General features: G+C 35.0%; 1 pseudogene; it reads right to left on the reverse strand.

Moving 5' to 3' along the window:
- The window catches only part of LOC105077978 (uncharacterized), a 73,654-nt pseudogene that overhangs the window by 46,103 nt on the left and 544 nt on the right, over positions 1–27,007 (reverse strand).

The raw sequence follows: 27,007 nt of genomic DNA on the forward strand, positions 1-27,007 counted from the left end.
ATTAAATGGGTTAAGACATCTATAGAAAGGAAACCTCTAAGTAAGAGGGAATGTACTTTTTGACATTGCTTCTGAGACTGAATTTAAGATTTATAGCATCCATCAATTTTTTTTTGAAAGCTGCATGGGGTTTAATGTACATGTTGTTGGAAACTAACTGAATTGTTCACAAATAGTATTTTATGCTGATTCATTGGCATTGTTTCTCAATTAATAGTTGCTATTTAAAATCTTCTTAGTTTTAAAAACCTGCACAGACATTCTTAAATACCAAGATCTCTTCTCTATAATCTGGTTCTAAGATATCACTGGTTATGTGATCAGGAGCTATTTGTTCAATCATGACCTGTTTGGCTTTCTTAACCTCTTACTGAAACTTAAGTGTCAGTCACCAAGCTGGATATAATTACATTCTGGTGAATTCTTTGAGCTTTGAAGGCTAATTGATAGCCTCAAGTATTTAAATAACTGCTTGAACTTTCTTAATTGGTACAAACTGTAATAATTCCACTTTGTCTAGTATGCCACCTGAACGGCTTTGTCTTAGGTTTATGTACTTAATGATACTGTTCGATGGTACAGGATATTTATATGAGCCCTTGTCTTATTGAACTGTATGTGGGATAATCATTCTAAGTTATATTTGAAAGCTATAAACCAACTTTATAAACTAATACATTGGAATTACTGTTTATAAATTTAATACTTTACATCAAATTTTGCTAGTCTTTTAAAAACATACTAAAATTTACACAGCCACATTTTTCCTATTGCAAATTTATATGGATACATATTTACTTTTCCATTAAAATTAAAGTATCTGTGTTACATTTATAAAAATTATACCGATCTAATTTTATATTTTATGATTTTTTTAAAGGAAAATAAGCTATGATCTGGATCATAATAAATATAAGCTGTTATAACTGTAGTTGTGGAAGTAATAAAAATTATTAATAAATAACGTTAGGAATTTCTTATTGAGAATTAACCTTAGCATCCCAGGTTTGCACTAGCTAGATATAGCTGGGTCTGAAGCCTTTTTCTGCAATATGCCTGCCATGTTATGTTAAGCAAGTTATGAAACTTCTATGAACAGCTATTTCCCATCTGTGAGATGGGGAAGTAATTATATAGACTAGAATATGTATATTAAGTACTCAGCACCTCTTGATATTTCATGGACATTGAATAAATGCTACTTTATAATTATTATTATTCCTGTAGTATAATTTTTTAGTTTCACTTTGATTATAATCAGAAATTATGAACAAGATTTGGCTTTAGATGACCTTAAATTATTTTCAGAAACAAAAAATGTACCCAAAGTATTAAGATCTGACACCACTAATGTTATCTATAAGAATGTATCAGAGAATGTAAAGGCAATTCATTTTTCTGAAAAGTAACTCTGAGTAACATTTATTTGAACATATACATTTTAGTGTGCTTGAAAACTATGCTGATGCTCTATAATTTTTCATATATTAACATTTCAATTTATTATGTTCTTTTTTCTTGATAAATAGAGGGTTATGTAAAATCATATAAGTCATTAACCAGGTGTTATTAAATCTAAGCCACTAGAATTTAGATCATGCTTGGATTGCTTGCCTATATACTAATATAAGTATTATTTTTGGTCTTTGTTTCTGTTTGATAGTTTTTATCTGAAAAGAGGTTTGTGGTGTGTTCATGTATGTGTGTGTCTTTTTTTTGGTGAATATTAGCAACTAATATCCCATAGCAAACAGTCTTTGAAATAAATCTTTGCTGCAATATCATATGGGTATATGATTTGTGGGTTCTGCATGACCACTAAGACATACTTTAGTATTCAGGAGCATATGTATATTCAGAACTTTCAATATTAAAAAGAAAGCAGTCATTTGCACATGTCTTACTCCATTGTCAGGGAAAAAAGGGTAAGAACCATGGTTAAAAAGAACCAAAACTATATAAATGACTCTGCTACAGCCTGTTATGGGAAACAGGTTGATAATTTTCCACGAGGATCATTTTGGTGTGTTATCTTCCCAGGTTCCAAAAACTAATGGATACAGAATAGTCATTTATGAAGAATTTTCTTTTTTATGGGTAGCCACTCACCACACGGGGCTGTGAGCACTTGAAATTTGGCTTGTATGATTGAGAAATAGAATTTTAAATTTTATTTACTATTAATTTATTTGTATTTAAATAGCCATATGTGACTAGGGGATGTCTAATCAGACAGCACAGTTCCAGAGTTATGAACAATTTTCATACATGGTTACGTTTATGCCTTGGCTTGTTGCAGACAATGCCCAGGGCACAAGTGCCTTGGGGTGGCATATCCTTAATTCAATCCCCTCATCTTGTAGACACGGCCCATGAAGTAGATTACAATGCAACATAATGGCAGAGATGAGACTCAGATTTCCAGATATTGGGTCCCCATCTCAGCATCCTTAGCGGAACTTAATTTCTAATTTCCTTATGACAAGTGATAAACTTGGTAGATGGTGATAATGATATTCACAACCCAAATAATTAAACTTGATGTCCCTTTCTGTGGAATGCTGATAAGAAATGAGAAAAAGGAGACAGAATAAAGGGAACATTTTTTTGTGACTGCTCTCTGCTTCTTATCTCTCCAGTGAGTTTGTTGACAGAAATGGCCATATTCTTAATAAGCATTATCAACAGGCCTGATTAAAATCATTGGTTGAATTTGTTATGTGAAATCCATTAATTTGAATAACACAATCCCATTTGATAAAGAATAACATTGATATATAAATCCAATAAGGAAACTTCTCAGAATTATTTTCTGGTAATAAAATATAGACTATTTTAATAATAGTAAACTCAGCCTAGAATAAAGTACACGGGGTCAGGGTTCAAAGGGCCATTGTACATAAATTACTAAACAGATACCAAAAGCCATCTAGAGACTGAGACCAGAATCTTTGTATCTTGTCTTCAGTTATTTACTAGCTGTTTGATATTTTGGCCTTTTGTTAGAACAGAATATCAAACAGCTAGTGTGTAAGAAGCAAGTAAGTACAATGCACCCTTCAAAGTTACCGTAACGATGACAGAACACAAGAAGAAAGAAGAAATTACCACATAGCTGCTGTCATTTTCCCAGTCCAGAATCCACAAAGGATGTCTCAGATCAACCGGTCTTTCCTATGTTTAAGACTTAGTTATAGGAGGGCACATAATAAAAAATTCTGATCCATGGCATTTTAGTAATAATAGTTTCGGCAATGTTTTTTGCAAAATTAACTTTTTAAGATTTCATGACTTCTAATTCCGAGTACTGGAGACATTGTGGTAGAATTTTGTAGATAGTACTAACATTTCTGCTAGAAATTATAACCAGGCTCAAGTTCTATTTAACATTTGTTCTCAATTAATAGTACTAGGCTGTTAACTATCTGTAAGAGCTAATCTTATGTTAAAAATTGTTTATAATTTTTTGGTGATGCATATGAAATAATTGCTGTCACCAACAAAATTTTGTTTGTGGAAAGGGCAAGTGCCCTGAGCTTTAAATATGTGTATATTTTGAACTTGCCACAAATGCGTGTGCTTTTTATTCCCTTGAGACATTGTTTTTAAATCCTCTGTTTAAATTGTTGTTCTTTGCGCTTTAGTAATAATTATAGATTCATATTGAGTAGTTCATCAAATCTTGGGCAGAAAACAACAGAAATAATAGCAAGAGAGAGTCTGAAGGATGGAGCCCTAAGCTGAGGTCAGAGTTAATCACACTTGTTTTGAGTCTATATGATCCACTTTGGATATCTACCACGATTTGATACGTTTGTTTCTTTCTTGACATGCAGCTTCTTTTTTATCTTTGTGGGTAACCTATGAATCTAAAATTGACATTTAAACTTGCTATCTCCTACTGAATTGGAAAAATCTCTGTTTAAAACTGCAGGAAATAAGGGCAAGCATATGCATTTCTTATGATAAATTAATAATGAAGAGAGAGCTATCATTACTACCCTGTAAATTATACAGTACGTCTTAGGTGATTTATTTAGTACCTTAAACACCTAGGAAATTTCACTAGTTGGCAGCAGTTGGAAATGCATGTTAATTGTGCACTCCATCCCACATCTGAAATAAAAGGAAAACGTCAGGAACAGACCAATTCTAGTTTCCTTTTGAATATCATATTTTAACTTCTTTTTTGTTTCTTTAATCTTTTCAGCAGTTCTTAAGGATTTGGAAGATGTTGATTAAAGCATTTCCTCTGATTAATTATATTTTGGCTTTCAACTGTTTTATTTTATTTTAAAATGAAGGGCACACACATTGTCTGGATTATAGGAGCATCTGCTCTTCCCAGTCTCTGCAAATATTTATATAAATCTTACTGCCACCCAGTTCCCTCCAAGTTCTCACTGCTTAGCTAATCCTGATTGCATCTCCTCATTAAGCCATCCTCAGGATATGGAAACATAAATAAAACAGACTAACAGCCCACATTTCAGGGATATTTGTGTGCATGGCTTGCCGTTTAACTTACGTTATGAAATTCTCAGGATTCATTCTGGGATCATAGGTTTCCTTTATCTCTGCTTTTTTTTTGCATATACATCTGAATACTGTTAACCTAAAAATGATTTTGGATATGGTATCTTGGCCTTTATCAAAGGATATGCTATTTTTAAGTAAGGTCTATGAAATTATTATGACTGCAAACTTAGAATTTCGCAGGAAGTTTAAAGTTTAACACACAAATGTTGACTATCTTCTATATTTGTTTTTCTTCCAACTATCCTTAGTATTTGTTCCCTCCGTTTTTATGTGTCTATGGGCTAAGGGAATATATAAAGATAGTACCTCTCCACAGGGATGGAATGCTAGTACTTTCTATAAAAATTGTCCTTCACCTGGGTTTCCTTAACTAATTGTGGCTTTCAAATGGAGACAGTACTTTAATCTGCGATCTTAGCTTTATTTCATGCTTTGATATAGAGTGAGAGACATCTATTTGACTTCATTTTACAAATTGTCCTTTGACCATGTAGTTTCTGTAGACAGAATGATTTTTTTTGATAGTAAATTTCTAAGACTGAGAATTTCTGTTCTTGCAGCTTTATGCGATTATGTTCAAAGGGATTTGAATTAAAATGGAACAGATGTGTCCATCTTTAATTATGGTGTAACAAATTGTGTTACTCTAAGTTTTTATTAAGTGAAACGCTCATCTTTATGTAATAATGGGTCAGACAGTTTCAAAATGATATCGGTGAACACAGTGTATTGCCTACTCCAATTAGACTTCAAAAGAATTGTTAAAACTCAGAGGTTATGCACATAGAGCCAGAAGAAACTATAGAAAATACATATACATATTTGGTTTTTTATTCCAAATTAAGTGAAAACAATCCTCAGTAATGTATGATGAACCTTAATGTCATCTAAATAAGACAAAGAAAGTAATATTTGACTTGACAGATCTACCTAACAGGGAGTAGGAATATATAACTGTGTTGGAAAATACCATTTTAGGGTTTCCTGAAAACCATTTTGTATTCCTTTGTGTAAACACTCTCTTATAAATCTTAAAAAGACCACTCATTTTTTTTCACGACTTCTAAGTCAGTACAAAAAAATCCTTTCTAGGAGTAGCTAGTAGCTACTTAGAGAACCAAAAATTGTCAAGAATATGAACTGGCACAAATTCTGTGATGTGAGTCCCATCCCACTGCTTACTCTCTGTCATTCATACAAAAATTCCTTTATGCTTTCAAGCATCTTCAACTCCACGTGTTTTTTCCCTTCCCATAAACTGATCTGTTACCCACTATTATTTTCATTCCTAAGATTTTTTTTTTTCTTGACACACTCTCTGCTTCATTATCACTCCCACCCTAATCCAGGCTCCATTACCCTATACCCAGGTTAGTGCAACAGTTTTCTAATGAGTTTTCTCCACCCTTGTCTCCTCTTTCTATTCTGTTCTTCAATTCATTACCAACCCAATGTAAAAATAATACTTTTACTATGGCACATTGTTTTTTAAAAATACTGTAAATAGATTCAGTCAAACCTCGAAGACATTGTGGATTCAGTTTCAGAAGACCACAATAAAGTGAATGTCATAATAATGAGAGTCACACAAACGTATTGGTTTCTCGGTGCATGTAAAAGTTATGTTTACACTGTACCATAGACTACTAAGTGTGCAATAGCAGTGTATGTTAAAAAAACAACATACATACCTTAATTAAAAACACTTTATTGCTAAAAACTGCTAACCATCATGTGAGCCTTCAGCGACTCATAATCTTCTTGCAGTAGTAACATCAAAGATCACTGATCACCATCACAGATATAATAATAATGAAAAAGTTTGAAATATTGTGAGAATTAATATGACATAGAGACATTAGGTGAGCAAAGGCTGTTGGAAAAACGACACCAATAGACTGGCTTGACACAGGGTTGCCACAAACCTTCAGTTTGTAAAAAATTCAGTATCTGCAAAGCACAATCAGACAAAGTATACTGATACAAGTTGTCTGTTATATGAAGCCTTATTTTTCAGTCTGATCTTCAGGATCATCTATAATCTGTAAGCACCTTCTTCTCTATTCCTCAATAAAGCTAGTGAGATGTTCTTCATTTCAAAAAGTGCCTTTGTTTTCAGTAATAAAAACAGCTTCCTCCGGGGAGGTTTGTTCATTGCATCTCAACATCCATGCCTTTCTCCTCACTTCCGTGCACTTCCATGCTCTTTCTCCAACCTAGGACATCCTGATAGCTTTCTCAATAAACATAGCTCCTGTCTTAGAAGACCCGATTCTCCTTGATGCTTTTTCTCTTTTTTCACTTTTCCCTGACTCTGAGAAATCAATTCAGTTTTGATTCATTCAGTAATTGTTTTCTGAACTGGTTTTGAGTTCTCATAAAGATTGTCATCTCCTTGTGAATTCAGAGTATCTTAACCAGAAGTATAAACTGGTTGATTGATTGACATGCCTTCTTTAAGGGATTGATTGCTGAGACTGTCTTTGTGTGTTTACTGGGATGGACAGGGGGCAGAAACATGAGATGGGTAAAAGAGAAAATTTGGGAAATAAATATTTTATTTTATTGCAGTGTCCATAAAATTGTTGGTCTTAAGGGAACAAATACGCTAAATTCAAAGATGAGAAAAAAAAGAGTAAACTTCACAGAGCTCTAGTAAACATCAGATGTTGAAGAGAATCTACCAACTAGCCTTCCTCAGCTTTCATCTCTGGGAGACCAGTTACAACAATGAACCAAAATAAACATTGAGAAACCACAGAGGACATTAAGTGACAATGTGGAGCTATAAATTTCAAAACAGAAGACAAACCCATGGGTCTATTATCAGTGTGCCCCTTCACTGTCCAGGGCTGCTGCTCCAGGTCCTGCTTTTACAAGGATCTGCTAGCCTCTGTCTTTTGCTTTCTTCTCTCTTCCCCCAAGAGACTAGAACACTCACATCTTCAGGATCCATGGAACAGAACAAAGCTTGATTTTCTGATTCCTTCAGGGTAGCAGGATAGCTGATCTATAGTTTGATACTTTCTCCTGCTAATCCTCAACACAGAACTCTACATTCTTATCTAGGGATTAAGAACAGTTTTAACTCTAAGGAATTAGAGCTAAGACAAGAGCTATGATTGAGTTATTTATCTAACATTAAAAAATGAAGAAATGTTGATCATTTGGATTCACTTGATTCATAAGTATATTATTATGACTTGAACATATACAGCAGTATAGGATTTGTCTTATTCTTTAATAATAAATTTAAAGTAACATAAATCTCATTTACATTAAAAAGTATAGAGATAGGAATTAAAATTAATATACCAGATTGGGATGCTACAAATGGTTGACATCTTATTAGATAAATAGATTTGTTATTGTAGATCACATAATGAGGGGCATAGTGGATGTGGCTTCAAAGAAGATGTTGATTTCTTGTCTTTATTTTTCGAATGTCAAAATTATTATGTTTATTGTAGAAAACTTGGATAGAAAGAAATATTTGAAACAAAAAAGTTACCTTTAATCTCATTCTACCATCTAGTTATAAGCATAGTCAATATGTTGTCAACATCTTATCAGAGGTAGATAGACGTTTTCCTATTACAAAAATGATATCACATTATACTCTGTTTAATAAAATCTTTTTCAGTTAATAGTATATAGTCATTTCCCACATCAAATAATATAATATGCTAAACATTTTTATGCCTTCTCTGAAGCTCCACTAAATGTAAGATAGCTCCCATTTGCCTTATTAGTAGGCCAGTTTATTTAGTTACAAAAACTTATTTAAAATCACATATGTTAGCAAATCTTAAATTTATTTTAAAATGCTAATTTAAAAAATCTCACATTTCATGAGGCATCATTAATTTTTCATCATTGGAGACATTCTTTTTTGTTGTTTGTTTAAATTGAAGTGTAGTTAGTTTACAGTGTGTCAATTTCTGGTGTATAACGTAATGTGTCAGTCACACATATACACACGTATATTTGTTTTCATATTCTTTTCATCATAGGTTACTACAAGATATTGAATTCAGTTCCTTGTGCTTGTTGTTTATCTATACATAGTAGTATCTACAAATCTCAAACTCCCAATTTATCCCTTCCCACCCTGGAGACATTCTTTTCTGTCGCTACCTTTTTTTTAAAGCTTTTTTTTTTTGGTGGGGGGAGTAATTAAGTTTGTTTATTTGTCTATTTAATGGAGGTACTGGGGATTGAATCCCAGACCTTGTGCATGTTAAGCATGCGCTCTATCACTGAGCTATAGCCTCCTGCAACTGTCACGACTTTTTTAGAGTCCATGATCTGTGTATCTGTTTGTGATAGATACTATTACTGGAAATCCTATCCCAAGATGAGTATTCATTTACATAACATTAAGACTTTTAGTATTTCTGTTAATCTCCACTATATAACCATTTATCTTATTGCTTTTAAAAGTGATCTTGTTTACCACAATACTTGGAATTGTGTGCTCAGACTCCAGGAATAACTATTAAATATGTGTTAAATTTCTCTAATTCCATTTTTAAACTGTTCTAGCCACATTATCTATCTATATATCATCTATCTTTCTTCTATCTAAATATACCCATACATAAGACTAACATTGATAAAGGCAATTTTAGGCTATGACTTCTTCCAGTCCTTGTAATGTCATTCAAGACAAAGGAATTGAAAAAACACCCTTTGAATGGATTGATTTCAAGTTAACTCATTCTTTTTTGAGGGATCACTTTGTGAAAAAGAAATTTATCTTATATTTGAGCATGTAGGTTATAGGAAAAGGGATGGTAGGGGTCTTGTGAAATATGTATTTGAGTTTTCTTGTATAACACTTAATATAATCTTTTTATACTCCACAATTAGACAATCAGAACTTTTTCAGAAAACATTGACTCTGAAAGTGATTTTGTAGATTATCTGACCTAATCCTTCCTTTTTATAAAGAAGAAATAGTGGGGCTAAGAAAGTAAATGACCCTTTCAAGTTCCATGGACATTTATAGGGAGACTTCAAACTAGGCGGGTCTCCTGCCAGATAGGTTATTGCTCTTTACTCAACACCGTGTTGAGATGTGAGGTTTTGAATAAAACAAATTCATCCTAAACTTGTTCCAGCATTTATGGACAAATGCAAAGAACCAATTCCAATCAATTCTACCAGCTTGGTAAACTCTTTGTCTCTGGTTCTTTATATTTTCTAACTGTTTGTTAAAAACTAACTCCTCGCTGTGTTCATCCACTCTTCTCCTGAGTACTTTGATCATCTTTACAATCACTACCCTGAACTCTTTCTTGGGTAAATTGTCTGACTCCACTTTTATCTTGTTCCTCTGTTTGGAACATGTTCCTCTGTCCCCCCATTTTGCTGTTTTTATTTCCATGTATCAGGTAGTTTGGTTACATTTCCTGACCTTGGAGGAGTGGCCTTCTGTAGGAGATGTCCTGTGCACCCCAGCAGCACATTCCCCTCTGGTCAGTAGAGCTACATGCTCTAGGGGTGCCCCCTATGTGGGCTGCTTGGGTCCTCCTATTGTGGTGGGCTGACTGCTGTGAGTGGTCTGGTAGGCTTGGCTGGGCCCTGGTCCAGTTGGTTGCCAGGCTCTGCCTTGTGCAGAGGCTACTGGCAGCTGCTGCAAGGTGGGTCTGGATTACAGGGTGGCTCGTTGCAGAACCCTGGGTTTTGGGACGGGTCCCAGGGCTGATGCCTTCCCACAGATGGGTGAAGACTGTTCCTGGGGCTAGTACTTACCTGCTGGCAGGCAGAGCTCAGTTCTGGGGTCTGGCTGCAAGGCCCAGGGTTCCCAGAGTTGGTGTAGGACTGCAGGTGGGTGAGGCTGGTTCCTGACAGAACACCTGGGCTGTGGAGTCCAGGGTGTCTCCAAGCTTGCAGTGGCCTGCTGGTGGGCAGGGCTGGGGCCCAACAGGTCCCAGGGCTATCCTGCTGGTGGATGGGCTGGGCCTCCAGGCTGCACTCTGGTTGTTCTGGGACTGGTGTCTGTCCACTGGTGTGTGAGGCTGGTCCCAAGGTTGGAGTAAGCTCGCTGATGGATGGAGCTGGGGATCCTAAGGCTGGTGTTTGCCTGCTATTGGAGTCTCGGAGTCTCTGGCTGCAGGGCCCTGGGGGTCCCGGGTCTAGTGCCTGTGCACTGGTGTATGTGGCCTCGTCCTGGGCTCTGTAGTGGGAAGGGCCATGTCCAGGGGTGGTTGTGGATTCGGGGGGTCTTAAGGTCTGTCTGTTAGCTGGTGGGTAGGGCTATGTCCACACCCAGTTAGCTGCTTGTCCTGAGGGGTCCTTGTGGCTGGTGGGCATGGGCAGGGCTGGGTCCTGAGGCAAATAAGCTAGAGGCAGAACAAGCACCCCAAAAGGCTGCTGCCAGTGTCTGTGCCCTCAAGAATGAGCTCCAGTTGCTTCCTGCCTCTTTGGGAGACTCTCCGAGATCAGCAGGTAGGTCTGACCCAGGCTCCTTTCAGATGACTGCTTCTGCCCCAGGTCCTGGAGATGTGAGATTTTGTGTGTTCCCTTTAAGAGTGGAGTCTCTGTTTCCCACAGCCCTCTGGCTCTCCCAAAAGTAAGCCCCACTGACCTTTAAAGCTAAATATTTTAGGGGACTCATCTTCCTAGGCTGGGGAGCCCAATGTGGGGCTCAGACCCCCCATTCCTTGGGGAGAATATCTGCAGTTGTAATTATTCTCCTGTTTGTGGGTCACCCACCTAGGGGTGTGGGTCTTCACTATATAGCATCTCCATCCCTCCTACCCATCTCACTGTGGTTCTTTCTTTATATCTTTAGTTTTAGAAGATCTATCCTGGTAGGTTTGGTCTTTTTTCATCAATAGGTGTTCTAGAAATAGTCATAATTTTGGTGTACTTGTGAGAGGAGGTGAGTTCAGGGTCTTTCTACACTATCATCTTGATCAATCTACCAGCTTCAAGATAATTTCCCCTCAATTGTGTCTTAAGAAATTCTGCATTACTTGTTTCTAAGACAATGAAGATACACTTCTCTTTTTTCTTGAGAAACTCTGCCCTTTGTTATCTGCATGGACACTTCTTCCTTTCTTGTATTTCCTTATTTAGGAAAAATTACTTAGATGAACTGAGCTTAAACTTTTTTCATAGTCTTCAGCCCCACATTATCTCTGGCATTCATTTATTTATTTGTTCAACAAACCTAGACCTGTTGAGTGATCTGTAATTTTGCACTGAAACAAATGTAAAAAGATAAAATTTGTGATAGTCACTAGGGCTATTCTCAGTATTCCAATATTTCTCTTTCTAGATGTATGGTATGATGAAATTGCATTTCTTCACCTCCTTGCTGTTAGATATGACTTTATTACTTGCTTGTCACAATTATCTATGCTTGATTATGCTAATTGTGTTTTTCTGCCATGGATGCACTGTCAAGAGGGAACCTCTGTCGACCTGGGTCCCTGAGTGACTACCACAAACAGAACTGTTCTCCTAGACAATGTTGGACAAGGGAGTGAGGCTATTTAACTGCTGAGAACTTAGGGCTTGTTTCCACAGCTTAATTTAGCCTATTCTGATGGATAGAAGCCCTTGCTTTCAAAATCCTCTTAATTTAGTGGAGGAGAGACAATAAAATATTTCAACTACACTCTAATTAGATTTATTATTAAAACATGCTTCTATATGATAGAAGGACTAAGGAAAGAATTTTGTGAGACGTGAAGCTGGAAAAGCAGGCAAGAACAAAAGGAAGAAAGACTTACCTACCATGTCTAGAAGGAAGTGATTACCCTGACGGAAGTGAAAAGCATTAAATGTTTTAAGATCAACTCAACATTTTAGAAAGACCATTAAAGTAGTAGAATGAAAGAGGGATTAGAAGAAAACATGAGATTGGAAACAGAAAGGTATGTAAAGATATGACTGAAGACTTCCAGGAAGAAATGTGAGGGTAGAGTATACTAACCATATTTGCAACCATGGATGCATATGACTTCATAAAGAGGAATCTCTTCATGTCAGGGCTCAGAATAGAAGCCCAGATATTTCTAACATTCCAAGGGCTACATGAAACAAAGTGTTCTTGGGGAGAATAAGAAGGACAGGGAGGAAAAGACAGATAGGAAGCAGGAATCTTGGATACCATGGATGCCAAAGTAGGGGACACTGTGAGCAGGGGATGATCAACACTATGAAACATGACAGAAATGCAAAGTAAGACACTGTCTTAAGACTGTAGTGTGTGAGAATTAGGAAGTCATGATTGATTTGTGTGGAAGAATTTTGGTAGATTGCTAGAAGTCAAAGCTGGATTGCAAGAAATGAATGAGGGAGGGTGGTGGTAGTGTGGAAGTAGAGTGACAGAGTAATTTCAAAAAATTTGGCTGTAAATAGTGGAAAAGTTGTGGGGGTGTAAACAAATTTTTTTTTCTTTTGGAATGGGAGAGACTTTAACATATGTATGCTCTGGAGTGTCCCTCTTAGACCCAAGCAAACGTTCCTTTTACCCTGGGTCTATACTTTAAAAGGATGTCTTTGTCCTGTTGGTCACATTTTTCTCTAAGGCAATGAAACTGCAGCCCAAAAGAACACATCCTACTGAAGAGAATGCTGGGCTCAAATGTGTCTGATCACACTTTCAAAATCTACATAGCCTTTTCTCCTGAGCCTGCCCTCCTGAGGTTATGGGCTGCTAGGATGTTCACCTCTGGGCTTAGGCAGGGGCCATGCAATAGCTGTTGTGAAGGTGGAGAGGTGGGTGGGTGGGTGTGAAATCCAAGGAATCTAGGAATTCTAAATTCAAACCTGGCCTTCCAGGTCATCATAGGGCAGTAGTTGTCAAGGTAAGATAATAAAATATATTCTAGTGATTTGTTAGGTGGGTTGATTTATCTTCTAAAAGCTTTGAGGTATAGTTGACATACAATAATCTGCACATATTCAAATTGTACAGTTTGGTGTTTTGACATATGTATAGACCCCATGACACATTACCAAAATCCAGATAGTGAACACATCTATCCATCCTCTGCAAAAGTTTCTCTGTGCCCCTTGTAATGCTTTCCTGCTTGCCATGCTCCCAGCTAACCACTTACCTGCTTCCCAGTCACTCTGGATTAGTTCTCATTTTCTAGAGTTTTGTATAAGTGGAATCATATACCATGTATTCTTTTGTTGTTGTTGTTGTTGTTGTTGTTGTTTGCTTTTGGTCTGGCTACTTTCATTAAGCATAGTTATTTTAAAATTCATTCATGTTGTTGCATTTTCAATAGTTCATTCCTTTTGATTTCTGATTATTCCATTATATGGGTGTACTACAATTCGGTTAACCATTAACCTATAGGTGGATACTTATTTCCAGTTTTTGCCTGTGAAAGAGAAAGCTTCTATGAACTTTCTTGAACAAGTTTTTATATGGATATATGTTTTCTTTTCTCTTAGGTAAATACTGACAAGGGCTGGATTATATGGTAGATGCGTGTTTAACTTTTGAAGAAACTGCCAAACTGTTTTCCAAAGTGGTTGTATCATTTGACTTCCTGACCAGTAGTGTGTGAGAATTCCAGTTTATCCACATGCTCAACAACATTCGGCATGATCAGTCATTAATTTTAGGCATAATAGATATGTAGCAATATCTCACTATAGTTTTAATTTGCATTTTCCTAATGACTATTGATATGGGCATTTTTAATGCACTTATTTTTCATACATATATCATCTTTGGTAAATTATCTATTCAGATCTTTTGTCCATATTTTAATTGGGTTGCATTTTTTTTTTTTTTTACTGAGTTTTGCGAGTTCTTTATATATATTGTAGATAGAAGTCTTTTATTAGGTATATGCTATACAAGTATCTTCTCCCAGTCTGTGACTTGTCTTCCCATTTTCTTGGTAGTGTCATTTGGAGAGAAGAAGGTTTTTGTTTTGATGAAGTCTAAATTTTTTTTTATAAATTATTATTTTTATGTCATATCTAAGAAGTGTTGGCCTAACCTAAGGTCACAGGTAGGTTTTCTCATAAATTTTCTTCTAAAACTTTTATAGTTTTAGGCATAACATTTTGGCTTATAATCCACTGTAAGAAATAGATCAAATTTTTGTTACTATTTGTTGAAGAGACAATCCTTTTCCATTGAATTGCTGTTGCACCTTTCTCAAAAAACTAATTTTCTATGTTTGTAGGAATCTATTCTGTTTCATTGATCTGTGTGGCTATCTTGAGGCCAGTACCACACTATCTTGACTACCAGAGCTTTATACATCTTGAAATCAGAAAGTGTTAGCTCTCCAAATTCATTTTTCTTTTTCAAAGTTGTTTTGGCTGTTCTAGGTCAGTTGTATTTCCATATAAATTTTAGGATTGACTTGTCAATTTCTCCTAAAATGCTTGCTGAAATTTTGGTTGTGATTACATTGAATCTGTAGATCAACTTGGGAAGAATTGACATCTCAACAATATTGAATCTTTTGACACATGAATAAATTATATTTCTCCATTTCTTCAGATATTTTAATAATTTGCTCAGCATCATGTTTCTGTTTCATTGTACATTTCACATCATTCATCAGATTTATCCTTAAGAATTTTATCTGATGCTGTTGAAGATGGTTTACATTTTTTTGTTTTGTTTTCTGTCTTTCATTGCTAGTATTTAGAAATACAATTAATTTTTATATATTGATCTTGTTTCTGGCGATTTTTATAAATAAATTAATTTATTATGCTTAGCAACTTTTTGGTAAATTTCATCAGACTATAGACAATAACATTTACTGCAAATAGACAGATTTTTTCTTTATTATATGAATGCCTTTTTCATATGTATGATTACAGTAGCTTGAACCCTCAATACAATGTTGAATAGACATGGTAAGAATGGACATGGTTTTTTTTTTTTTTAAGGAATGACATGAATATTAGATTTTGTCAAAAGTTTTTTTTTTTTACCACCATTGAGATTATTCATTTTTCCCTTTTACTTTGCTAATATGTTGAATTACATTGATTTTCAAACATTAAACCAACCCTGCTTTTTTAGTTTTTTAGGATTAATTCCTATTTTTTCATTTTATATATGGAGAGAGAGAAAGAGAGAGAGGAGGGAGAGAGGGAGAGGTTGAGGGAGAGAGACTGAGAGAGAGCTGAATTCTATTTACTAAAAATTTATTTATAATTTTTTCATCTATGTTCATGTTTTGATTTTGGGGGGTTTTATTTATTTTTCTTTTTCTAGTTTCTTGAGGTAGAACCTGAGAACATTGATTTAACCTCTTCCGATATAGGCATTTAGTACTATAATTTCTCCATTAATACTGGTTTTTGATATTTAATTTTTGTTCAGCTTAAAATATTTTCTAATTTCCTTTATTTTTTCTTTGATCCATTGATTATTTAGAAGTGTGTTATTATTTTTTAAATATAGGATGATTTCCAGAGACTGTTACTGATTTCTAATTTAATTCCATTGTGGTCAGAGAACATTTTTATGACTCAAATGCTTTTGAATTTATTGAGACTTGTTTTATGGCCTAAATTGTGGTCTCTTTTGGCAAATCGGCTGTTTGCTCTTGAAAAGAATGTGTATTATGATGTTGGGTGGAGTGTTTTATAAATATTCTTTAAGTCTGATATTAAGTTGCTTGAAGTTGTCCCGCAGCTAACTGATGCTCCTTAATTTTTAAAATATTATTTCTTTCTCTCTGTGTTTCATTTTTAATAGTTTCTGTTACATTCTCAAGTTTACCAATCTTTTGCAATGCCTAATCTACCTTTAATCCTATTCAATTTATTTTTATCTCAGTCGCTGTAGTTTTTATCTATAGAAGTTAGATACAGTTCTGTTTTATCTTTTATGTATCAACATTACAACATATTGAAGACTGTTATCATAAACATTTTGTTGTCTTTCTTTACTAATTATAACACCTGTGTTAGTTCTGGGTCAATTTCATTTTACTGATTATTCTCATTATGGGTGATGTTTTTTGGCATATTTTACAAGTTTGGTTATCTGTGACTGGATATTGTACACTGTGATTTACCTTTTTGAGTACTAGATCTTTTGTATTCCTACAATTATTCTTGAACTTCATTCCAGGATACAGTTATTTGGAAAAAGTTTGATCCTTTCTGGTTTTTCCACTGTGACTTGCTTCCTGGGCCTAGTTTTGTGATCAGCCTGGGGTTAATTTTTCCTTACCCTGAGACAAGATCTCTGTGAGTAGCTCAACTAATTACCTGTGAATGATGAATTTTCTTAGTCTGGTTGATGGGAAAGGCACTCTTCCTAACCTTCTGTTAGTACCAAGCATTGTTTCTGTTCCTATTGATTTTCCTCTGCTTTGGGTAGTTTCTTCACATGCACGCACTATAATTTCTGTGCTGAATACTTGAGGTAATCCTCTGCAGACATTCAGCATTAAGTTTCTGCACAATTCTCTCCTCTCTTGTCCTCAGTCCAGTAACCTCCAGCAGCCATATTCTCCCTGTACTCTCAACTTTGTCTCCTCAATTCTGGGAGTCCATTGAGGTCCTCCCACATTCTTCCTCCCCTGTTGGGGCCTAAGAACTCTCTCAAGACAGTAAATTAAAGAAATCGTAGGGCTCACTTCATTTCTTCTCCATTTCTCAGAAATCACTGTCATTTGTTGACTATTGACCAAACTCTCAAAAAACATTGTTCTGTATGGCTGGTCTGTGTTTTTGAAGGGATGGATTTGTTTCAGGTGGGATCATAAATCTGACTGCTATTACTCCATCTTGGGTAGACTCAGAAGGTTCTGTTAGTTTGATTAATAATTTGTAAGTGTAAAATTTTGTATGTGGGCCTCCATTTGTGCTGTTTAAAAAATTGTATGTGGGCCTCCAATTGTACTGTTGCCCTGGACTCAGCAAATGTTGTGATAGATCTAGGAAAAAGTGAGAAAGAAATATGAAAATATATGGAAAAAAAGGTGGGCTAATTGATATAATTACATAGTTTCAAAGGGAAGGAATTATTATTCTTAAAATTTTTGAGAAAGGAGATAATATAGGATATTTGAGGAATATACTCTGTAATATATGCTGCCAATAGTTAGAGAGATTGTTGTTTGTTGACCTGTGAACCATAGTAACGGCGCAATTGCTTTTGAAGGTCTTACTTTTTTGATAGTTAATACTCAGTTATGCATTTTCCCATTGGTGTTTTGCAGTGTTGGTGTGAATCAGAGTAGCTAGTTGGATAATTTGACTGTCTTAGGTGGAGAAAAGAAAATAATGAAGCATAGATTTTAGGCTGGATATGGAAGAAATTAGGAGAAAATTGACAAATTTAAGAATAAGTAAATGGGTAAAAAATAACTAACATTTACATAGCACCTACTATCTTCATACCTACACCATACTAAATGTTCTACATTGTCTCATTTTATCTTCATAACAACTGTATTAAAGGGGTATGAGTATCTGTTAGATTAAACATAATTCCATTTTCTTTAGATGAGGAAATTGAGGCCTTGTCTAAATTTCCACAGCTAGGAAGCAACTGATCCAGGATGTAGATCCAAGCAGACTGAGTTAAGAGCCCACACATTTAACCACTGACTATATTGCCAATGAGGGTAAAGTGGAAATGGATTAAAATACACACAAGAGGACTGGAATAACTGACAGTTGTGGTCAGGAAACAGGATATTAATGTTAAAGATGTCAGATACAGAGCTGCTTTGGGTGATGTTGGATCTAAGGTGGGGGCTGAAGTTAATGTAATTAGAGCTAAGGCAATTTAAGAACCTTTAGGCAGAGTTTTCAGTAATTCATGTTCATGGATGTTAAAATCACCCGTGATACTGGCTGAATTTGAGGTGGAGAGTAAGACCAATGAAATTTTATATTTCTGTTTGTCATACTGGTTGGCTTTCTCTAAACCTTTAGAAAAATTCTAGAAGTTGAAGAACTCTAGTATTGGGTACCTTATTTAATCAGTCAGGAAAGATTCCAGGTTCTCAGCCTACCAATAGACAATCTAGTAAATGGATATAGTTGCTTTTCTTGTGTCCACTACTTGTCATCACTCCTGAAGTTACCTGGATCTCAGTCATGTATCCCTTCCCCAAAGAGAGGTCTTGACATCACTGTTTGAGACTTACTACTATGCAGGGTCCTTTTGGCCTCTTTGGTTTGATACTTCATCTGTGCCAGAGAGGAACTCCAACACTTAGGAATAGGGTCCACTGAGGGTTCCTGCTACAATAAGGAAATTCACCAGTATGAGTATGTATTGAAAGGCCAATTTTGTAGAATCCTTGAGTTTCTTGGCTGTTGATTTAATATTTGTCAGGTAATCTCCTGGACTATCAATTCTCCAATGTCATCTTAACTCATAGTATTGTGTTATATTAATATAACATGTTATTATTAATTTAACAACAAACTCTTTTAAAAGGCTTGTTATTTATATACATTCTCTGATGGGGATTAAAGGAAAAGATGGTGCCAATTTCAGCCTAAGAAAGAAGACCATCATGGATTCTATACTGGACCCAATGGCATCCTATGGTAAAAATTAGTCCAAAAGTAACTGCATATTGGCAATATTCTCTTTCCTCTAACTTTGTTTAGTGTGGGTTTTCTGTCCTGTAGCATTTGGTTCTCAGCAGAGGTTTTTAAACTCTAGCACTTTGAAGTCCCATAGACTCACAGACCAGTGCCAGGCCCTGGATTTCCATTTGTGGCCAGTCCTGTGATTAAAAAGCTTCAGAGCATGTCGGTGACAAGGCAGTGTGAGCATTCCAGGGCAGTCAGTTTGTGTAATGGTTAAGCCGCAGTGGTATGTGGGTATCATGTTGTCATCATGTTCTAGAGTGAGTTGACCAAAAACCAAGAGGCAGGGAAGGCATAAAATCAACCTATAATGCAAATTATGAAAGAGAAATTTGTTTTCCTAAAAGAGATTGGAAGTTTTCATGTCAGCAAATCTTAAAGTTTGGTTTGTAAATGAGTCTTGAATTTGAAAGCAAAATACTTTATTTCCTCAAGCAATAGTTCTGCATCCCTCACCACATTTATACTTTAATAGAGAATGGGTATATAAAGGGTGACTTTAAGTGGAGTATTGGAGTGATCAATTTCCTAGGATTAAAAAAAAAGAGAGATACGTAGTAGATATATTGAAGGAGGAGAATGAGGGGCAAAGTAACTGTGAAATATATAACTGGAGCTAATGCAAGAAACAAGAGAAAATTTTATAAACAGAAGCGTAATTAATTCTGTAAGTTAAAGTATTTTATTTTGTTTTGTTTTATTTATTTATTTTTTCAGAAAGTTAGCTTATACCTCAGCCTGCCCCCTTATTACCCTCAAGAGAAGCTTTCTAATTCACAGGAAGAAATAGAAAAGGAAACTAAGGTGAAAAAGAAGTCAAATAGTTGCTGGGTACATTGAGGCTTCATTTGTGGAAGTTGTGCTTGGAGTGAGTTTTAATTAAGGATGGGGCGCTAGATGTTTAAGGCTGAGGCAGAGAAAGTGTCATATAGGGACAGTGGCAGGGAATGGAGAAAGGATGACTTGAAGATAGTGCTTGAATGTAGTAGCTTAGTACATGCTGAGTTTTATTTTTCATGCATTATTACCCTGTAGTATTTGTAACTAAGATAAAAAAAAAGAATTCCAAAGCTTTTTAGAGTAAAAACAAAAGAATTTCTAAGGGGACTCCACATGTCAAACTTACATTTCCTTAACATTTAGAAATCTATGCTTTCAAAACTGGCCTTTAGTTTTGTTGCAGACAGTGCTTTGGAAAACAGAGCCCTAAGTCTGAAAAGGTCAACACAAGCCCTTCTCACCAATAAAATGAACACTTTCCTTTCATCACTGGGGAATAGTCCTGATGCTGTTGAATATTAAAGTAATGAAGAATTTCTGTTATCTAAAGTATTTGTTTTGTTCTCTAGACATATGAGCTAGTCCTAATTTGCAAAGACTGGTCGAAAAAATCTCATTTGGATAGGATTTAATAAAAATGCAAGTCCTTTGACTAATGGTAAGTTGATAGTATTTGGTTTTTCTTCCAAGTAAACAGATTTGTTTCCAGGAATTTTGAGTGATAGAAAAATGACCTTTAAACCTATTTTTCAAGTGGAAGAGACTGTTCTGTTGTGAAAATTCATATACAAATATTTTGGAGAGTAAAAATCTCCAATGAATTAATGGGAAACAAAAAGCTATGTACTAAACAATATGAACTTCAGATGATATTATTGACATTTTTCTCCTATAACATAAATTTGGAAGTTTTTAGTCTAATAAAGAACAAGTTTCATCATTAAAACTGTTTTTGGCCAAGTTGATACATAGATGCTATTTTTTAAGTTAATAACCATTTGTTGAGAGTCTATTAGCTGCCGAGTCCTCTTCTAGGCACTGAAGATACAACAATGAATAAGACAGTATTTGCCTTCAAAGAATTGGAATTCTTACTGGGAAAGACAGGTAATAAAAAGGAAAAATATGAATAATAGAATATCAAATAGTAATAACTTGAAAGGGGAAAATAAATTAGGGACAATAAATTACTTCAGCCAGACTGGTTGGGGAAAGACTCTCTAAAAAGACTGTACTTGACTTGGGATTTAAATGATGAAAAGGAGGCAGACAAATGAAGATCTAAGGGGAAGAGGCCTTAAAAAGAAGTAATAATAACTGAAAAGGCCTGAAGTCAGAGACAAGCTTGGTATTTTTGTGAACCAGAAAGAAGGCCAGTAAGCTTTCTTTCACAAGAAAGAGAAAAAAAATTCCAATAGTTTAAAATGATTAGGACATATTTTGGCTCACATAACTAGAAGTGCAAAGGTTGGGTAATTTGCAGGGTTGTTTGATCCTGTTGAACAAGTGGCATCTATTGCTCATTTTATCCATAGTAGAAGTTCAAAACTCCTTTTTCCCACTGCATCTTGGTATTGGAGTCATCAAGGAAAGCACAGTGCAGAGAAGCACTGGATTGGATGTAAGGGAGGTACAGAGCAAGATCAGCTTCTGCAGTGGGTATTGGTCCCCCATGGCCAGCAGGTCCCTTCTGATAGCTGATGCATGCATGCTTTTTGTGCTGCAGTAGAAGGAGCCTGTCCCCTCCTGGAATGGTGGAGATCGCAGTGGAGTTGGCCAGATGCCATATATTGCACATGCTTAAGCAGAACAGTGGAGAACACATTGAATCTGAGGGAAAGATATTCCCATGCATGGTGACCAGCCCAGCAAAGACCATGAGGACTCTTGACCTCTTGGTAAGGTTGTGTTCCAGGCCCAAAGCCTGTTCTTAAGCAGCCAACATGGGGTGGAAAGATTGCAAGCACAAGACCTCCTTTCCCAACAGATTCCATCATCAAGAACCCAGATTTTATTTCCTTCTTTCCATTTTCTTCCCCAGTATATTTGCATTAACCTTTGATCTTTAATCCTTTAAGGTATGTTCACTTTGTGGTTATAGAATGGATGCTAGTATCCCTCAGAGTTCCCTCATTCAAGAGATGTCATTCAGATGTCTCTTGGAAGAGTGACAAGGAACTTTCTCAGAAGCTCTGTTGACCTCTTCTCACATGCTACCCAAATCTTTTAAATAACCAATCCTGAACTAATCACTGGCGAGGGGAATATAATTATTCTTATTCTTTTATCAGGCCCACCTCTGGATATGTCTGAGGAGGCAGGAAACCTGTACTTCCCACATGCCTGAGCTATGTATCTGTACAAGAAAATCCAAGAACATGAAAAAATTTAGAATTCTTTTTAGAGGAATAAGATGGGGCAAACTGTTGGTTAGGCAACTTATTGATAATCTGACATAGCTATTATGGCTATAGTATAGTGAATAAAGAAGAAAACAGAAAGAATTGAGGCCAGATATTTAGACAATGGAGAGATTATGCAGAGTCTTGTAGGATATTGAGTTTGCAACTTACTTTTGTTGAAGGGAAAAGCAATTTTTGGATTTTTAAGCCATGTGTGTGTTTGTATGTGGTATGATCTGATATATGTGTAAAACTGATCACTGATGATAAGCAGTGTGACAAGTTCAGGCAATTCTTCCTGCAGAAAACAATTACAGAAACTGGAAAAAAATCAAAAACAATAATTTGAAGATACTGGAAAATGACCAAAGGCAGGCAGAGACTTGAGAAGAATTCACTAATGAAAGATGGTTATTATGTCAGGTAGAAAGTACAGTTTTGTGGCTTTTTGAAAAATACTCAATCTAAGTGACTCAATTTCAGGGTAGGAAAATCACTGGATTTTTAGGGGAAATTTTTAAAAGCAGGAGTACCACAAAAGGGTTGAAATCCAAAAACCTGAATATAAGCTTTGTCCAAATGCTGGGATGACCAGTAGAGTACACATGTATGCAGGTGACCCCAGGAAATCTGATGCAAAGACAGGGATAAAGTAGAGATGTGTCTCTTAAAAGACAGAATTGCTTCTGGTGAAATATTGGAATTTGTTATGCCTTTGATTGCATGCATTTCCTAATCCACAGAGAGCTGGGGTGGCAGAAAACAGTAGCCTTATTAGATTAATTTCTTTGAGGGAAGGATTCTAGGATGGAAAAGCAATTGGAAATTTATAAGTGGGCCTGGAGGCAAAAAACCACCAAAAGGATGAGCCTAAAAATCTGCATCAACTTAGCTAAATTCCTTGGCAGACATCTAAACTAAACAGGTACAGAAGAGACCAACATGGGAGCTAAGCTAAAAAAGCAGCAACTTGAAGCCAAGAAAACTTGGCAGAGGTAACATCTTTTCCACACCATGAGGCAAATTTTAGAGTCTTGGCAAGTTCATGGCTTACTGAAACCAAACACCAATAATCCTAAGAAGAAGAAAAGAGATTTCAGAGTCACTGTAACATATTATCTTGTTATGGACTGTATATTTCCTGCCCTCCTGCCTCCATTCATATGTTGAAGACCTATCCCCCAAAGTAACTATATTTGGAGATGGGGCCTTTGAGGAAGTAATTAAGATTAAATGAATATGTACGAGTGGGTCATGGCCCAGTAGGTTTAGTGTCCTCATAAGAAGAGACACCAGAGCACTCATTGTCTCCCTCTGTGCACATATTGAGGAAAGGTCATGTGAGGACATAGTGGGAAGGCAGTGGTCTGCAAACCAGAAAGATAATTCTCATCAGAAACTTAATTGGCCAGAACCTCCAGAACTTTGAGAATTGTTAAGAACTGGAAATTAATTTCTCTTGTTGAAGCCACCCACGATATTTTGTTAGGGCAGCCTGAGCTAACTAAGACATTGTCTATCGTGACAAGTTTGCAACTAAAAATTATTAGCCATGGAAATAAACTAAAAAGAATGACACATATGCAAAAAAAACAAAACAAACAAAAAAAAAAACTGTCAGTACTAACTGATTGCAAGTGGGTAAGGATGCTAAATTAACATAAACTTCAGAGCAGCTATTACAAATATTCAATGAACTAGAGGAAAACATGTTCAAAGATCGAAGAAAATGTGTTATTGCTAAGTGAAAAGATAGGGCATTTTAACAGAGAAATGGAGACTAAAAAATAAATGGAAATTCTAAAGCCAAAAATTACAATAACTAAAAAAAAATTTCCTAGATGAGTCCAAAAGCAGACTGGTGACAGCATAAGAAAGAATCAATTAACTTGAAGATACTTCAATAGGAACCATACAACTCAAAGAGCAGAAATAAAAATAGATTTAAAAAATGAGCATAGCTTCTTCAGAGACCAGTGGAGAGTATCATAATTTCCAACATATGTGTAATTGGAATCAAGAGGGAAAGAGAAAGAGAAAAGGACAGAAAAATATTTTCAGAAATGGTAGCAAAAGGATTATGAAATTTGAGGATAAACATTAACTTAACAGATACAGGAGGCTCAATGACCCGAAATTAAAAAATAAAGAAAAGCTACACTTACACACATTATAGTTAAAAATGTTGAAAATCAAAGATAAAAGAGAAAACTCTAAAGGCAGCATGGTATCATTATATATATATCAGGTGACTATGATAAAATTATATGTTGATATTTTATCAAAAATAATGAAGGCCAGGAAACATTAAAATGATATATTTCAAAGGGCTGAAAAAACAAACAAAAAAGGCCAATCAAGATTTTTATATTCAACCAAGCTATTTTTTTTTTAAATAAAAGAGATTTTCCAATCGGCAAGCACTAAAGGAATTTGTTGTACCACTGAAGGAAAACCAACACCAGAAAAGGAAGGCCTTCAAGTTGGAAAGAAATCATCTATACAGAACTGAATAAAGAGGATTCAAAGATAAATTATTGGAAGTATATAAATATATATTTATAGTTTTCCTTTACTTCCTAATTTCTCTAAAAGACTTATGACTGTAAAGCAAATTTATAACACTGTATTGTTAGGTCTATAACATGTATTGATGCATTATGTGTGACAATGATAACACAAAGGAATGAGGGGTGTGTGTAAATGAAACAATATTGGTGCAAGACCAGCCAAGAATGTCAATGTTTAAGTAGATTGAAATAACTTAAAGTTTAATGCTTTAGTTCTTAGAGCAACCATTTAAAAATATAAAGAATTGTTGCCTAACATCAAAGAAAATCAATTTTATGATTAAAAATTATTGGCTTAACAGGAAAGAAGGTGGGAAGGAGAAACAGAGTAATAAAATGCAAGTGAGACAAACAAAAAATGAATAGCAAAATGTCAGAAATAGGTCCAAATGTATTAATAACTACATCAATAAACAGACTTCATTCAGTAGATATCACAGTGGATTAAAAAAGCAGGACCCTCATCTATTTAAACCATAAGAGATAGATTTTAAATATAAATATGTTGAAAGCAAAATAATAGCAAAAGTGTAAAATACAAATAGTAAGCATATGTAAACTGAAGGGGCTGTATTAATACAAGGTTAAATAGACTTAACACAAAGATTATTACTAGAAGCCAAAGTAGAGGCTTCATAACAATAAAAGTCTGAGTACAACAGGAATATATTATAATTATAAATGTGACTGCATCTAATAACAGAACTCCAAAATACTTGAAGAAAAGCTCTATAGATCTGAAAGGAATAATAGACAAATTGACAATGATAGTTATTACCACTCAGTAATTAATAGAACAAGTTGACAGAAATTCAGTAAAGATATAGAAAGATTAAACAATACTCTTAACTGATTTGACCTAATTGTTATTTGTAAAATACTCTACCCAACCATAGAAGAATACATTATTTTCAATTGTATATGAAATATTTAGCAATGTATATCATATTCTGGGCTATAAAACACAGTATCCTTCAAAAGGACATGTAAAAGAACATTTAAAATTCATAGAAAGTATGTTCTCTGACCATAATGGACTAAATAAGAAATCATTATCAAAACAATCTGGAAAATCTACATATATTTAAAAATTAAATAATGCTCTTTTATAGAACTCATGGATTAAAGAAGAAATAAAAGGAAATGAGAAAATATTTTGAACTAAATAAAATTTAAGGCACAACACATCAAAATTTGTGGGATGCAGCTAAAGTGATATGCAGGGGAAAATGTAACAATAAATTCTTACAAAAAAGAAAAGGTGAGAATCAATTATCTGAGTTTCCACTTTAAGGGGCTCAAAAGAGAACAAATTATATCTAATGAAAGTAAAAAGAAAGAAATGATGAATATGAGTGGAAATTACTGAAATAAAAATAGAAAAAATGGACAAAATAGAAAAACTCAATGAAACCAAAAGTTAACTCTTTAAAAAGATAAGAAAATGATAAATATCTAGCTCAACTAATGAAACAAACAGTAGAAAACACAAATGACCAAGCTCAAGAATGAAAGATCAGACTTCAGTATAGATATTATATATCTATATAGATAGGAGACTTCTATGAACAACTGTATGCCAATAAATTTCACAAATTTAATGAAATGAACAAAATTCTCGAAAGACAATAATTATAAAAAAGGATTCAAGATAAAATAGAAAACCTGAATAGCCCTATCCCAACAAAAATAGATTATTAACATTTATGATTTAAAATCTTTCCACCAAGGACTACTAGGCCCATATGGCCTCTCTGGCAAATTCTATCAAATATTTAAGAAATACTTAATACCAATTCTATATAGATTCTTCTAGAAAAAAATTACTTAAATTGCTTTATGGAGAATGGATGGTAGAGGAACAAGAGTTGAAGCAGGGGGACAGATCAGGAGTTTGTTAGAATAATGCAAATTAAATTGATGAAGCAAAATATTAGAGTTGTAACAGTGGACTTGGTGAGAGTGGTGTAACGGGATATATTTTATAGGTAAAGATAATAGCACTTACTGGATTTTGACAGATGTGGGACATGAAGAAGAACAATCCATGTGCCTCCTTAGTCTTTGGCCTAAGCAATTAAGTAGATGAGAGCTATTAACTATAAAAGGGGAGACAAGAGCAGTGTATTTGAGGGTGAGAGAGTG

This window comes from Camelus bactrianus, chromosome 1 (genome assembly GCF_048773025.1).
Source record: "Camelus bactrianus isolate YW-2024 breed Bactrian camel chromosome 1, ASM4877302v1, whole genome shotgun sequence".
Taxonomy (NCBI): Eukaryota; Metazoa; Chordata; class Mammalia; order Artiodactyla; family Camelidae; genus Camelus; species Camelus bactrianus.